The sequence below is a fragment of the Lolium perenne genome, chromosome 4 (assembly GCF_019359855.2).
Source record: "Lolium perenne isolate Kyuss_39 chromosome 4, Kyuss_2.0, whole genome shotgun sequence".
Classification (NCBI taxonomy): Eukaryota; Viridiplantae; Streptophyta; class Magnoliopsida; order Poales; family Poaceae; genus Lolium; species Lolium perenne.
In genome coordinates, this window is record NC_067247.2 from 105,159,305 (window position 1) to 105,174,101 (window position 14,797).

General features: G+C 43.1%; 1 pseudogene; it reads right to left on the reverse strand.

The window, feature by feature from the left end:
* Window positions 1-5,654: 5,654 nt before the first annotated feature.
* On the reverse strand, window positions 5,655-14,444 carry LOC127347061 (protein ROOT PRIMORDIUM DEFECTIVE 1-like; annotated as a pseudogene).
* Window positions 14,445-14,797: the final 353 nt, after the last annotated feature.

The window sequence follows — 14,797 nt, forward strand, 5'->3', positions numbered from 1 at the left end:
TTGGCAAGCACTTTGTAAGGACCAGCACCACGAGGCTTCAATTTAGATTTCCGCAGCTTCGGGAACCTATCCTTGCGAAAATATACCCAGACCATATCACCAGGCTTGAACAACATCTCCTTGCGCTTCTTGTTCATCCTTGCAGCATTGCTACTACCTTTCTTTTCAATCACCTCTTTAGTCTTCACATGGATCTTTCGCACAAAATCTGCCCTCTTGGATGTCTCCATATTAACTCTCTCATGTATGGGCAAAGGCAAAAAATCAAGTGGGGTAATGGGTTTGAAACCATACACCACCTCAAAAGGACACAGCTCCGTGGTAGAATGTACCGCCCTGTTGTAAGCAAACTGCACATGCGGCAAACACTCTTCCCACTCCTTCAGGTTCTTCTTGATCATGGATCTCAACAGTTGTGACAATGTTCTATTCACCACTTCAGTTTGGCCATCAGTTTGGGGATGACAAGTAGTACTGAAAAGTAGCTTCGTCCCCAGCTTTCGCCACAGCGTCTTCCAGAAGTAGCTCATAAACTTCACGTCACGATCAGAAACAATAGTCTTCGGGACTCCATGTAGTCACACAACCTCCCTGAAAAACAGGTTAGCAATATGCGACGCATCGTCGCTTTTGTGGCAAGCAATAAAGTGCGACATCTTAGAAAATCTGTCCACTACCACAAATATAGAATCATGGCCTCTCTTAGTACGCGGCAAACCCAACACAAAATCCATATTAATATCCTCCCAAGGTGTAGTAGGTGTCGGTAAAGGAGTATACAAACCGTGAGGCTTCAGCTTGGACTTGGACTTGTTGCAAGTAATGCATCTCTTCACATACCTGTCCACATCCCGCCTCATCTTTGGCCAATAAAAGTGGTCAGCTAGCATGAGCAGCGTCTTCTCACGCCCAAAGTGACCCATCAAACCTCCAGCATGTGATTCCTGCAATAAGAGCAAACGCACAGACGATTCTGGAACACGTAGTTTGTTAGCTCTAAACAAGAACCCATCGTGTATGTGATATTTGTCACATGCTTTACCAAGAGCACATAAGTGATATGGTTCAGCAAAATCATGATCAGTAGCATACAAATCACATAGTACTTCTAATCCAGGAATTTTAACATCAAGTTGAGTTAATAGCATATTCTTCCTAGATAGAGCATCAGCAACAATATTATCTTTTCCCTTCTTATGCTTAATAATGTATGGAAAAGACTCAATAAACTCAACCCACTTAGCAAGACGCTTATGCAAAGTAGATTGTGCTTTCAGATATTTCAAAGCTTCATGATCAGAATGTATGATACATTCTTTTGGCCACAAGTAATGTTGCCAAACCTCAAGAACTCTAATTAAAGCATACAATTCTTTATCATAGATAGGATAGTTCAACTTAGCACTAGAAAGTTTCTCAGAAAAATATGCAATTGGGCGACCCTCTTGCATCAACACACCACCAATTCCAATACCACTAGCATCACATTCAATCTCAAATTGCTTATTGAAATCAGGAAGTGCAAACAACGGTGCAGAAGTTAACAATCTCTTAAGTTCATCAAAAGCATGATCTTGGGCTGCGCCCCACTCAAATATAACACCCTTTTTAGTCAAGTCATTCAAAGGTGCAGCAATAGTACTAAAGTTGGGCACAAATCTTCTATAAAACCCAGCTAGACCATGAAAACTTCCTACTTGACTCACATTCATGGGAGTAGGCCAATTTTGAATAGCTTCAATTGTAGACACATCTACTTCTACTCCATGCTTAGAGACAACATAATCCAGAAATATGACCTTATCTTTGTAAAATGTGCACTTCTCAAGATTACCATAGAGTTTATTATCACGCAACACTTGCAAAACATGTCGAATATGTATAGTATGATCAGATTTATTGCGCCTGTAGATTAATATGTCATCAAAATACACAACCACAAATTTGCCAATAAATTCACGCAAAACATGGTTCATCAGTCTCATGAAAGTGCTAGGTGCATTACTCAAACCAAAAGGCATTACTAACCACTCATATAAACCAAATTTTGTTTTAAAGGCTGTTTTCCACTCCTCCCCTTCTTTCATCCTAATTTGATGATAACCACTACGCAAATCAATTTTAGAGAACACAGCAGCACCACTCAATTCATCTAGCATATCCTCTAAACGGGGAATAGGGTGACGATATCGAATAGTGATATTGTTTATAGCTCTACAATCTACGCACATACGCCATGTACCATCTTTCTTAGGAACTAGAATAACAGGAACATCACAAGGACTAAGCCTTATGCGGATATAACCTTTGTCGAGTAGCGCTTGTACTTGCTTCTGTATCTCCTTCGTCTCTTCGGGGTTCGTTCTATATGGTGCCCGATTGGGTAGCGAAGCTCCGGGAATCAAGTCGATTTGATGCTCAATACCTCGCAATGGTGGAAGTCCTGCAGGTACCTCATCCAGAAATACGTCGCCAAATTCCTGCAAAACATTAGAAACACCAAGAGGAAGAGGGGTCATGTCGTTAGAAACCAAAACCGTACCCCTGTACAAGAGCACAAGAGGCATGGCTGTAGGATCCTCACTAAATTCTTTCATGTCTTCTTTGGTGGCTAATGAGACTAAGGAATTCACTCTCTCACTTTTCGTTATATCACTCACAACATTACAATTCTCTCGCCTATCTAAAGATGCATCCTTCAAGTGTACTTCAATCTTCTGACGAGACTCATTGACAATTTTCTATGGTGTCATAGGCTGTAAGTTAATTTTCTTGCCCTTGAACTCCAAGTGATATGTATTGGCACGGCCATTGTGTTGCACAGAACGGTCATAGAGCCAAGACCGACCCAATAGTAGGTGACACACCGTCATAGGAACGACATCAAAATCAATGCAATCCTTATACGGTCCAATAGCAAACTCAACATGCACCATGTGGTTTACCTTTATCTCACCATTGTCGCTCAACCACTGAATATAGTATGGATGCGGGTGCGGTAGATACTTCAACTTCAGCTTGGTACACAACTTCTTGCTTGCTAAATTGCGGCAACTCCCGCCATCAATAATGACCTTGCAAGCCTTGTCAGGACCAACTAAAGCCTTTGTTTGGAACAAATTGTAGTGCTGAGTAGATGCAGTAGGCAACACATTAAGAGCACGCTGCGACACAACAATGGTGCGAGCATCAGACGGATATGCATCTTCACCATCAGTGTCATAGTCATCATCTTCTGGAGCATTAGGATCAACATCATCTCCAGTCTCGTACTCATTGTCCTTATTGATAATCATGACTTTGCGGTTAGGACAATCCCTCTTGAAGTGACCTTTGCCACCACATGTATGACAAGCCATATCACGGTTACGCGCAGTAGACACATTAGAACCACTCGTACTTGCAGCAGATTCAGACTTCTTTGTGTTAGACACATTGGAGACCGGCTTACTAGGCGGAGTAGAGTAAGGGGCGGAGCGCGTCGAAGGCGCCGTAGATGGGGCCGCGCGGGGTGTGAAACGCCCAGCTCCTGTAGCTCGACCTTTGATCTTTGTTTCGTCAGCCAACTGTGATTCAGCTTCTCTTGCATGATGTAACAATCGATTCATATTGGTGTAGCTGTAGTGACGAACAATGCCTTTGATATCATACTTCGAACCGTTGAGGAAACGCTGCATTATCATCTCGAGAGACTCACGGACACGGCCACGCTGCATAAGCATCTCCATCTCCATGTAGTATTCATCCACAGTCTTCACACCTTGTCTCAATAGAGTCAGCTTATCATATATATTCCGCAAGTAATTTGTAGGCACAAAGCGAGAAGTCATCGCCTCCTTCATGGCACGCCATGTGCGTATAGGTTGCTCACGATCCTCTTCGCGGTGACGAACAAAAGCATCCCACCAACGCAAAGCATAGCCATCAAATTCGGAAGAAGCAAGCTTGATCTTCCGATCTTCAGTATAATGTGGATGTAAGCTCCACAACTTCTCAATCTTGAGCTCCCAAGTGAGGTATTCTTCAACATCAGCTCCTCCTTCAAACTTGGGTATAGAAAATTTGGGCTTAACCAATCCATCTTCCTCATCTTGTCCACGACCATTGCGGCCAAGCGGAGCCCAACCGCGAGGACGATTACCACGTGGCGCATCACGAGCATTGTGTGCGTCATCTTGAAGTTCAGGATCTTCGTCATCTTGTTGTTGTTGTTGCGCGGTCAAATTCTCAACAGCTAAGCGCAAATCAGCAAGACTGCGCTGTACATCCGTCATTTGATCTTGCATTGTAGTGACGGTCACATGGGTAGCATCCAGCTTTTGGGAGATCTCTTGGACCGTCCCCTTAAGCTCCCCATCCTGAGCGCGGAATTCACGTCGCATCTCATTACGAAGAGCCTCATACTCCCTCCTGATATCTGCAGCACTCTTGTTTTCCTGGTTAACAAGTTTATGATCACTAGCAGACATCGTTAGTAGATTAGTGCACTAAATCAAAAATACATGGTGGTACTCTCACAACTCACTCAACAACTGATAAGAAAAGGAGATCTTAGCGTTCTTACCACTTGTAGTAACAACCAGTGCACGGATGTAGCGAAGCGAATATAAGGGTATAAGAACAAATCAAACGGCAAAGCAGGATATATGTGGAGCTGTAGGTAGGCTACCTATTTACACCAATAACAAGCTCTAGCGCTGACCGTAGACAACCAATGATACTCACACAAGGCGATAAATGTGGCAAAGCAACTATATGTAGGAAAGGTTGAAATGCTCTAGAGAGACGCTAGCAAAGCTCAATGAGATAGGCACAAGATTGCTCAACTACGGGTGCAGTAAAGTAAACTTAGGCCTTCACTTGATTCTTCTAGCATTTCACTTTGTCTCTTTGTATTTTTTTTTTGTAACGCAGCTATGTAGCTCTTTTTGCTTCTTTTGAATTTTCTGTTTTTTTATGACACACTCCTTGATAACACGGCCAACAAGATATGCAAAGCACCAAAACCCTAATGAGCAGCCTGTCGAGCGGTAAAACTAGTCTCTTCTGGGGAAGTTCCTAGTCACTTTATATCGATAGGCTGTGTCTATGGTTGGAAACAAGCACACTGTACGCTATGTTGACTCAGAGTAACAAAACATAAACTAGATGATAATAGAGACTCAAACCCTAACAATACTAGATGCAGGAAAAAGATAAGCAAAAACAACTACGAAAAGCAACTAAAACTCGGAATTAGTGCAATCTAAGGCTATGGCAAACCCTAACCCTAATATTTTTGGCTTTTTCTGGATAGGAAAACACTCACAACTCAACTATGGGGTGGATTGTGGATGGCTTGCCGAGGAAAACTGGAAATCTGATACCAAGATGATATGGGGTGGCCCGATCTTCTCAGTAAGCAACGGTGGTGATGATGATCACGAGGTGATGGCAGCGGAGGAACACGACGATGTAGTGGATGATAACTTGTATGACGCAACGAGATCTCTCGATTGGTCCCTGTCGCCAATGCAACAGCTCTCAACCCTGCAAGATATTCGCAACTCCACACACTTGCGCACGTAGCCGCCGACCACGAAGCGGTAAGTTGCAACCGTCTAATTCCCAATGGAACAGCAGATCACACAAGACTTTTTCAGGATCTACACAATATCAAGTAATATGGTGTAGAGATTCAATAGTTTTGCTAGAGCAAACAACTAAGAACTAGGGTTTATCTTAAACGTGGTCTAGAGCAGCTAGGGGGTCGTCCAAGGCACTTATATAGGCGTTCGGGACAAGTTCTGGTCGAAAAGATACAAGAAAAACCGACCCAGAATAGATCTGGTCGAGACAGACTCGGACTATAGTCCGGTCTGGAATCCGGTTGACCGGGTCAGGGACCGGGCTGGCCGGTCTGGACCGGGCGGCAACCGGAAAGGTCGCAAAACTCCGTCCGGTTGGCCCCGGTACGACGCCCGGTTGGCGCCGGGGTGAATCCGGTCTACCGCCCGGTTGGACCTGGCCAGGGACGGGGCGCGCCGGCGTGCCAACCGGTCTGACCGGTGTTGGACCGGCCTGGACTTCTTCTTCTCCTCTCGTGCATGCCTCCCGCTCCTCCCTTGCGCGTCCATGAGATATCTTCATGTCCAGCTCCATGTCAAACTTCACGTCCATCTTCACGTCCATCTTCACGTCCAGCTGCTACTCTACTCCTCGTGCGATGCTCGTCTCCTCTTGATACCTGATGATACATAAGTAACATGACTTAGGCAGTATAAAGTTCTCATCAATCAAAGTATCGTTTAGAAATAAATTCACCTGTTGTTTAAGTAGCTTCGCACGAGCCCTTGTAATTGGTCCAATCCGAACTTCATCGGACTTGAGCTTCACAGCAGGTTCATCTTCATTTGTCAATGACGGAGGTAGTGGTGTAGTAGGGATGTCCTCATCAGTACGTGCTGCCGAGTTCGTGATGAGCGGCCCAGGGTGGTTGTTTCCTCGTACCTTGGCTCTGCCTGTAGCCCGTAGGCCACCCACGCTGTTGGTGTGTGTGCGTCGCCTCGTCCCAACCCCCACCTGCCTGCGATACGCCGGTGCCCGGTGCAGCGGCCATGCTCTCTGGTGGAAGCCTCACAGAAGACGAAAGGGGAGGTGGTGACAACATGAGGGAACAAACTTCTTCTTCTTTGGATGGAAGAAAACACGACGAAAACGACCTGTTTGTATCCTACATAGGTGCTGGGACGCATCGTGTGTGCGTGGATAGATAGGGAGATCGATGTGCTCATATGTGGATGCCGTGCAGAGCCAGCCCAACCGTGCAGCCCCCATGCCATCATCACCTTTCGTTTTTTCCTCTTTTTCTTCTCCGCCACTGGAAAAACAATTTGTCAAGTAGTAGCAGTAGAAAGAAGGACAGGGAGAGACCAAGCGCATGGCACCAAAACGCACGCGAGTGGCTCCGAGAAACATTTGTTGGCGGAAAGATGCAGGTGTGGATTTCGTAGGCCAGCCCGGGACAAGAGCGGCAATGCAGCTTCCACAAGCCATTGTGCTACAAAGCTGGGTTGGCAAAATGGCAGTTAGATCGAGGTCCATCGTCCATGGCGAAAGGAGCGTTAGGGTGGTCATTATCTTGTGCAACAGCAGAAAAGTTGCCATGTATTGTACCATACTCATCTCATCGGCGCTAGTAGATGGCACTCCATGTTACCTTGCCACAACTTTGCTTAGCTACCCACCATTGTGTTCCGTGATCCATGGAAAGGGCAAGATGCTAATTTCTTTTTTTATTTAATAACCTAGAGTTGGTTGTTCGGAGTAGAAAATAATATATATCCTAGAGTTGAAGAAAAAGGAGCTGCTGAACCCTACCAGTAAAATAGGCATGTGATTGTTAACTACTACCTCGGGTCCTAAAAAATTGACGCGTCCACCTTCATAAGCACAGGCACACGCAGCTCTCCCTCCGCGTCGATTAAATCCGACCGGAGGGAGTACTATACAGAGTATAACATGATGTTCAGAAGCTATCTGAAACACTTACCTAAATTGATTGACCTGGCCTGTGCCTTGTCGATGAGGTAAACATGGAATGATTCATTTCCATGCCCAGATGCTCACGCTCTGTCTGATTGACATGGAATAAAATCGATGGGGCAAGAATAATCTCCCCTCGATACGTCCTTACCTGGTGACATGACATAGACAAAGAAAGATCAGTGGGGAGACTTGCCAACAAAGCAGCAACAAGGAAATCCGATGCAGAGGGGCAGACAGACAGATACCCTCATTTACATGCCGCGATTGTGAAATCTGAACCAACCAAATCACGCGTGCCTACGCCACTGCGGATGGACCCCTACACCTCCATGAATCGTTATATCGATGCACACATTGCTTTCTTCAGATCAGACAACTATAAAAATGACTTGCTGCTAGAGTAGAGACTATGCAGGAGTAGGAAGGAACGAGACTCTGGCATGAATTAATGCGTGATGCCGATACATTGTCCAAATGTCTGTCTGGGGTGTGGGATGGTGATGGCCGAGCAGGTTCTGACGTTTCCAATTTGTTTATCCAAGCCTTGAAAATAGATTGCTACATAACCTAAATGGGGTGCCTTCTCCTCCCAACGGATAGGCACCAGGCAGATGATGACAGAAACACAGGTGGTATTGACTGGCCGCTAATCGCGACGTTCGACCATCAGAGAGATGTCGAACGACACAATTCACGGGACCGCCTCTATTTCAGCTTTATCTGAAGTTTAAAAAATCATATCATAACCAGTAGTAGAAAGAGTAAAATACATCCACTGTAAAAGCTAGGAACCAATAGAGACAGTCATCCGAAATGGAGAGAGCAATGACATCGTTGAATCAATAAGCTGCAAGAAACTGGAACTCTACCTAATCCGGCAAGTAAAATAAGATTTAGATCGAAATCTAGTTGTAACTAGGAGAATCGAAGTGAAAGACAAGTGAAGTAATGGCAGCTTCCTAAAGTCAAGGCAGGGTCCGGAGAAAGAGACAGCAAACCGTGGAAGCAAGCCGGTCCATGAAACAGTGATAACTCGTCGTTTTTGTGGAAGTTGCCAACTTAGAAAGGCAGGCCCCAGCCACACAAAAAAGTTGTTTATGAACAGGTAATGCGAAAAGTGATTTTAGCTCACAAGCTCCAGTGCTCTCGCTCAGTTAAAAAAAAAATATATTTTTACAAGTTATAAAAAATCATGAAAATAATTCTGTAGATTACCATTGATACATCCCACAATCATGGAAAATTCCAATCCGAAATTCTTTTTATTTTGACCTGGACAAAAATGACAAATTCTGATATGTTTTGGAGATTTGAAAATGACTACTCAGATCTACAATTTTGTCATTTTTGTGTAGCTCAAAATATTAAGTATTTGAAACTGATTTTCTGCCCGTTTGTGGGATACATCATTGACTATGTGTGGATTTTTTTCCAGAATTTTTTACAGCTCAAAACTATTATTTTTAATTTTTTTTAAAAACGAGATCACTGGTGCCCATGTGCACCAAATCTCTGTCTCAGGTAATGCTGCTACTCAAGGACAGGGACAGGCAAGCAAAGACCAGTGTACAAGAAAGGTGGATCAATTGGAAATCGAGATGGGTCAATAGAGGCTGAAGGTGACTGAATGGCAAGGAAAGCATGTGCCGCTGGTGGCCAATAATAGAGACAAAAGTACTAAGAGATGCCAATGCAAAGGTTCACAGTGCAAGTTTGTGGAAATAACATCGTTTGGGAAGGCTACTGCACATGGACAGATAAATGCTTACCAAGGGAAGGAGAACAAATTGGGTCAGAAAAGGGCCTCTAGTCTACATCCATCCGTTGTATTTGCATGACTTTTCCGGGTATCCTAAACTAGCAGCCACTAACACCCATCCAAATTCAGCTAGCTTTGTGTGCATCTGACCAGGCTTATGACCACCATCATAGGTGCTCTCTTAGTGTCTGAAGAATCTGGTCCCAATCACTGCTACTGTTTATGCTCCTCACTTTCACAGGTTATAATTGAGCCAGCACAATAATAGTTGGCCTCATTTCACCTCCATGTGTCCACACCATGCATGATTTTGTCAGTCGTTCTTTACTTAGCATATGCTCATCTGACTGGATCCCACTGACACCGAGAGCTTAGTCTAGCTCAACAGTTGAGTATATATGCATCTCCCACCTAGGCATTCTATGTTGACAACCACTTCAATGCAGGACTATCAATCTGAAAATACTCAACATAGTCGGAAAGGGATCTAAACCTGCCTATGAGCAGCATTTTGCAGGTATTGCCATAACAACCAATGAAACTTTGCACATATAGAATCCGGTCCGATGTCAACAGCAAGCAGTGTTTCACCAGTCATTATTCAAGACTAAGCAACCACTTAACCTCCAGGATTTCGGAGGATGCCATTATTCGGCCCTCGCTCAACCCGTCAAATCACTCAACTGTAATGTCTCCGTACTTGAGTACTGCACGACGTATTTATTTTGACACAAAGCCAAATTATACAAAATAACATGACAACATCAAACCCATGCTACAAAGACTGGTCCTGACTGCTGGATTGCTATATTTGAACTGAATATTAAGTTATTAACAAGAAGAAATAAATGCATGTTCAGCTTGATCTATACCTGTTCATGCTGGATAAAGATCGTACAGTAGTTGGTAGGCCATCTTGGATTACAGATCACCCTCTATGACTTCTGTCTGCTGAACAATTGACACTGTAGAGTACAAAGATGTGAGGATTGGGGACCATGGTCCCAGGCACAAGTCTTGGTTAATATAAATGGGACAATCTGAAGAACAAAAGTGCGGCTGTCAAAATTCACAGACTGAAGGGTGTAATCACGTGCTACGCCAGTATTATCTTTAGCACAACTAAAAAAAATTCTGAAGCAAGGGAATATACCTGATCTTCCTTCTTTTCGTCAGTGTCCCAAAGGGCACATGATAAATGTGGTAATGCAACATGTAGTTGAGCATGAAACTTAAGTAATGTACATATGTTGCAGCTATCAAAGATGACTCACAATTGTTTCAAAACAAAATACCATGTGAATTAAGCAGTGCAGTATTTCACATTTCCGAGATTTAAAAAAAAATCAAAAGAGCTATCCAAATAAATATGTAGAAAACCAATTATCCAAAAGAATAAATTAAATAACAGTAGGCATAATCTTGCTTAATAGAAATGGGGCAACCTGCAACAGAAAAGTGTGGTGACTGTCAAAACGTGCAGACTGAAGGGTGTAATCACATGTTACCACGTATTATCCTTACCAGAACTATAAAAAAAAAAATCTGAAGCAAGGGAATATACCTGATCTTCCTTCTTTTCGCCAGTGTCCCAAAGGGCACATGATAAATGTGGTAATGCAACATGAGTGGTTGAACATGGAAACTGAAGTAATGTATATATGTTACAGCTATCAAAGATGACGCACTATTGTTTAAAAAAAGTCACCATGTGAATTAAGCAGTGCAGTATTTCACACTTCTGAGACTAAAAAAGTCAAGAGAGCTATCGAAATAACCATGGAGAAAAGCTACTATCTAAAAAGAAAACAAATAATAGTACAAAGACATGGTTCAGAACATGTTTTGACATGCTCACCATTTGAGCACAAGTCATCAAATTTCGTATGCACCACACTATGTAATCTTGCTAGTTGCTTCACAGGAAAAATAGGCACACAACAAAGCAAAAAAAAAACTGTTCGTTCTCCATAATTTAATACTTGTAAACAAGAAATCTGACATCTGAAACACATGAAGATGTTGGAAAAGAAAAACTAACCAGGGCCATGCCTCAGTGATCCTGAATACTCCATGTATATAAAGTTAAGACTATACCAATGAGATAGAAGACATCAAACTACTACAAATGTCAGTGACTTATGTTGCTGACCTGTCTCGAAAATGAAGAAAATTATATACCAGAAGTAATTCTGTGTCTCTAGATGCTTATAATAATCGACTCGCAACCAATAAATTAGATCAAGTTAGTGAAATATTTAAGATGCGTAACTACATGTGAAGTTATTTCTCATTCCTACTATCTCAAACAACCTATAGGGATGTCCTGCTGCTTATTCACAAATCAATCCACCTTAATATAAATAAATGGACTGAGAAAGTAATGATACACCATCCGATAAAAAAAATAAAGAGAATAATGCCTTCTAAGTCCAATGTGGACAATTGAAGTCACTAGCGACACAAGCATGATGACACAGTTGGATACAACAAACATCGATAAAAATTCAGAAAGTAAGGAAAATTCAATTGTTAATAGCATTTTACAGGTGCTTTGAGCCTGTTAATAAAAGCAGAATCAAGAACTGATTGAGATTTCAGATTGTTACTGTGCTAAAACCATTACCAATGGCAGGTTCATGCAAGGAATGACAAACACTGGTGATGAATTAAATCCATCCGACCAACCAAGAGCGTTTAGTGGTGTATCTGTGTAAGTATGACAACAAATATCCTTCTACAAGCAACTGAATGAATAATAGAGACTGTATTATTTATCTTAAAAAGTCATAAAGCAATTCAAGTAGGAGAAGCAGACTAAACATTAAGTATGTCAGTACAAAGGGAAGTGATTACTATAACTTCTTTTTTGGAATTACAAGCTACACAACAGGAGATTATCCTCTCAAATGTCTAAACTAACCCCTACCATCCCCTACGTTCCAAATCGACAATGATAGGAACTGCGAACTAAACATGTGAGCTCCGTAACACATAGACGTCTTGTCCTTCTGATTTAGCACTTGATTCCTAGGGGCTTCAGATTTGAAGATGGGATATTGGTGCAAATAATTCTATCTTTAACAGCTAAGGTGCAAGAAACATCCATTGTACAAAGGACTTACATAGTTGGTTGCATGCAAATGAGCTCATGTGAGCATCTAGAAATCAACTAAAAAGATGCACAAGCCAGCCGGACCATGGTTTTGCCTCCCATGTAAATCAGTACTCCATTTATACTGGCAGCACAGTATTTGAGTCGGAGCATGATCGGCCAATTAAAGATGAAAACTGATCATGGAATTTCAACAGAGGACACTTCTCAATAAGGTCAGTGTCATCATAGGCCTCCTTGAGGAAGAGAGTACTTCTTGCTCCCTTGTTAGAGATGTAGAAGATACCATGATTTTTTACTAAACAAAGAAGTAGCTTGCTTGGCAGCCTGTACTCATCATGGAACACTTCTAGCTTAACAGATGTCAGTCTTTTGTGCATTGTCAAGCTCAAAATCTCATGTAAAACAGCAACAGATCGCTTCCGAGCCTGTGGAATTGCAGGCTCCACTTCCCTAGCATTCAAGTAAGGCGAAGGAAATGCCATCTTCTGCCACTTGACTACCTCCTCAAGGTACTTTCGCTTGGGCCTAAATCCTGCTGGATACTTTACCTTGAAATTAAAAGGACCCAGTATATTTCAATCTTTAGGAACCCCTCTGTAGTCCATCTCAAATGCATCAAAATTCAATTTATCTTCTCATGCTGTGTCTTCTATTGAAGAATCCCAACTCATCACACTACCCTAGAGACTGTCAAAAAAAAAAAAGATCCACACATTCACCACACTACCCTAGAGTGATCGAGTGAGCAGACAACAGACGAACCTGGCGTATTCTAGGGCAAACTTCTGAGAGGGGGCTATAGAGGAAGCGGCGGCGTGCCACGCAGGCGATTGGGCGAGGGCGGAGCCGGAGCCGGAGCCTCCGAGTGGAGATGGTTGCGCCGCCCTACGATGGAAATCCGGTGAACATATTGGTCCGGAGAGGGAGGAACGCTGGGGGAGCCGCCTTAGTCAGAAGTTGCAGGGCAGATGGCAGAGATGGCGATCCAGCCGGTGGAGAACCGCGGTCGCCACGGAGGCGTGCTGAAGGGGAGGCGAAGGGGGAACAAGAACAACGGCATAGCGAGTCGAGTCGTGACTCGTGAGTGCCCTTTGCCTTGGTGGCTCCTATTTGACGCCCGGCCAATGAGGCGGCCCATTAGACCATCTCTAACAACCGCTCTATATTTCGGTGCGGTATATATCGCTGGCATATGTCGCTGCGACGCGATGTAAAGATGTATTTCGCGCTGCCCTGAATTTCTCTCATCGGAGACGCTAAACTAGAGCGCGTTGGCGAGGGCTAAAAATGTTTTCCCGTCGAATGCTCCATTATACAGCGCGCAGCACGACGGAAACAACAATCACACGCAACTATGAATCAAAGAAGATCAAACTAGCTTCATAAATTCATAAATAAATATACTACAAATACAACAAATTATTCACAACAAATACAATAAGTACATCAAATTGTTCACAACAAATACGACAAATTTACTGATCAACATACAACAATATAACATAGTTTTAAAACAACATTTAATTTTCAAACAAATACAACAAGTATGCAACTATTATTGTTCATGCCAATTCTACCATTCTTCCATGAGATCTTTTTGAAGCTCATCATGTGTGTCGTTGGAATGGCATGGTACGAGGCAATGAACCGAGCAATCCTATGTGCGAACCTCCCCATTTGTATAGGAAGCCCCATCAACTCGTAGTGGTATGATCCACATTTTTCCCACGATCGTCCTCTATAATCATGTTATGCATGATGATACAAGTGGTCATGATATGCCAAAGGCACTCTTGATCCCAAAATCTAGCCGGCCCCTCACAATGGCAAATTAAGCTTGCAAAATCTCAAATGCTCTCTCTCTACATCTTTCCTAGTCGCCGCTTGTGCATTGTGAAATTGGGTTTGTTTCTTACCTCGTGGTTGAATAACCGTCTTCACAAATGTTTGCCATCTTGGATATATGTCGTCGGCGAGGAAGTAGGCATAGTTGTACTTGTGGCCATTTGCTTCAAACTCCACCGATGGACCTTCCCACATTGCAAGTCTTGTCATTAGTGGTGACCGTTGAAGAACATAGATGTCATTGCAAGACCTCGATATTCCAAAAAAAAATGCATGTCATATCTAAGTGTCATGATCGGCGACCGCTTCAAGGACTATAGTGGCATCCTTCTTGTACCCTTTGAATTGTCCATGTCATGCTGCTAGACAATTCTTCCAACTCCAATGCATACAATCAATGAAGCCAAGCATACCTGAAAATCCCTGGTCGGTGTTGAACTCCAAAAGTCTTGCCGTGTCTTGAGCATTGGGGGCTCTCAAGTATGTGGATGCGAAAACATCCACAATTGCCACGGCAAAGAGCTTCACACACAAGATAGAAGTGTTCT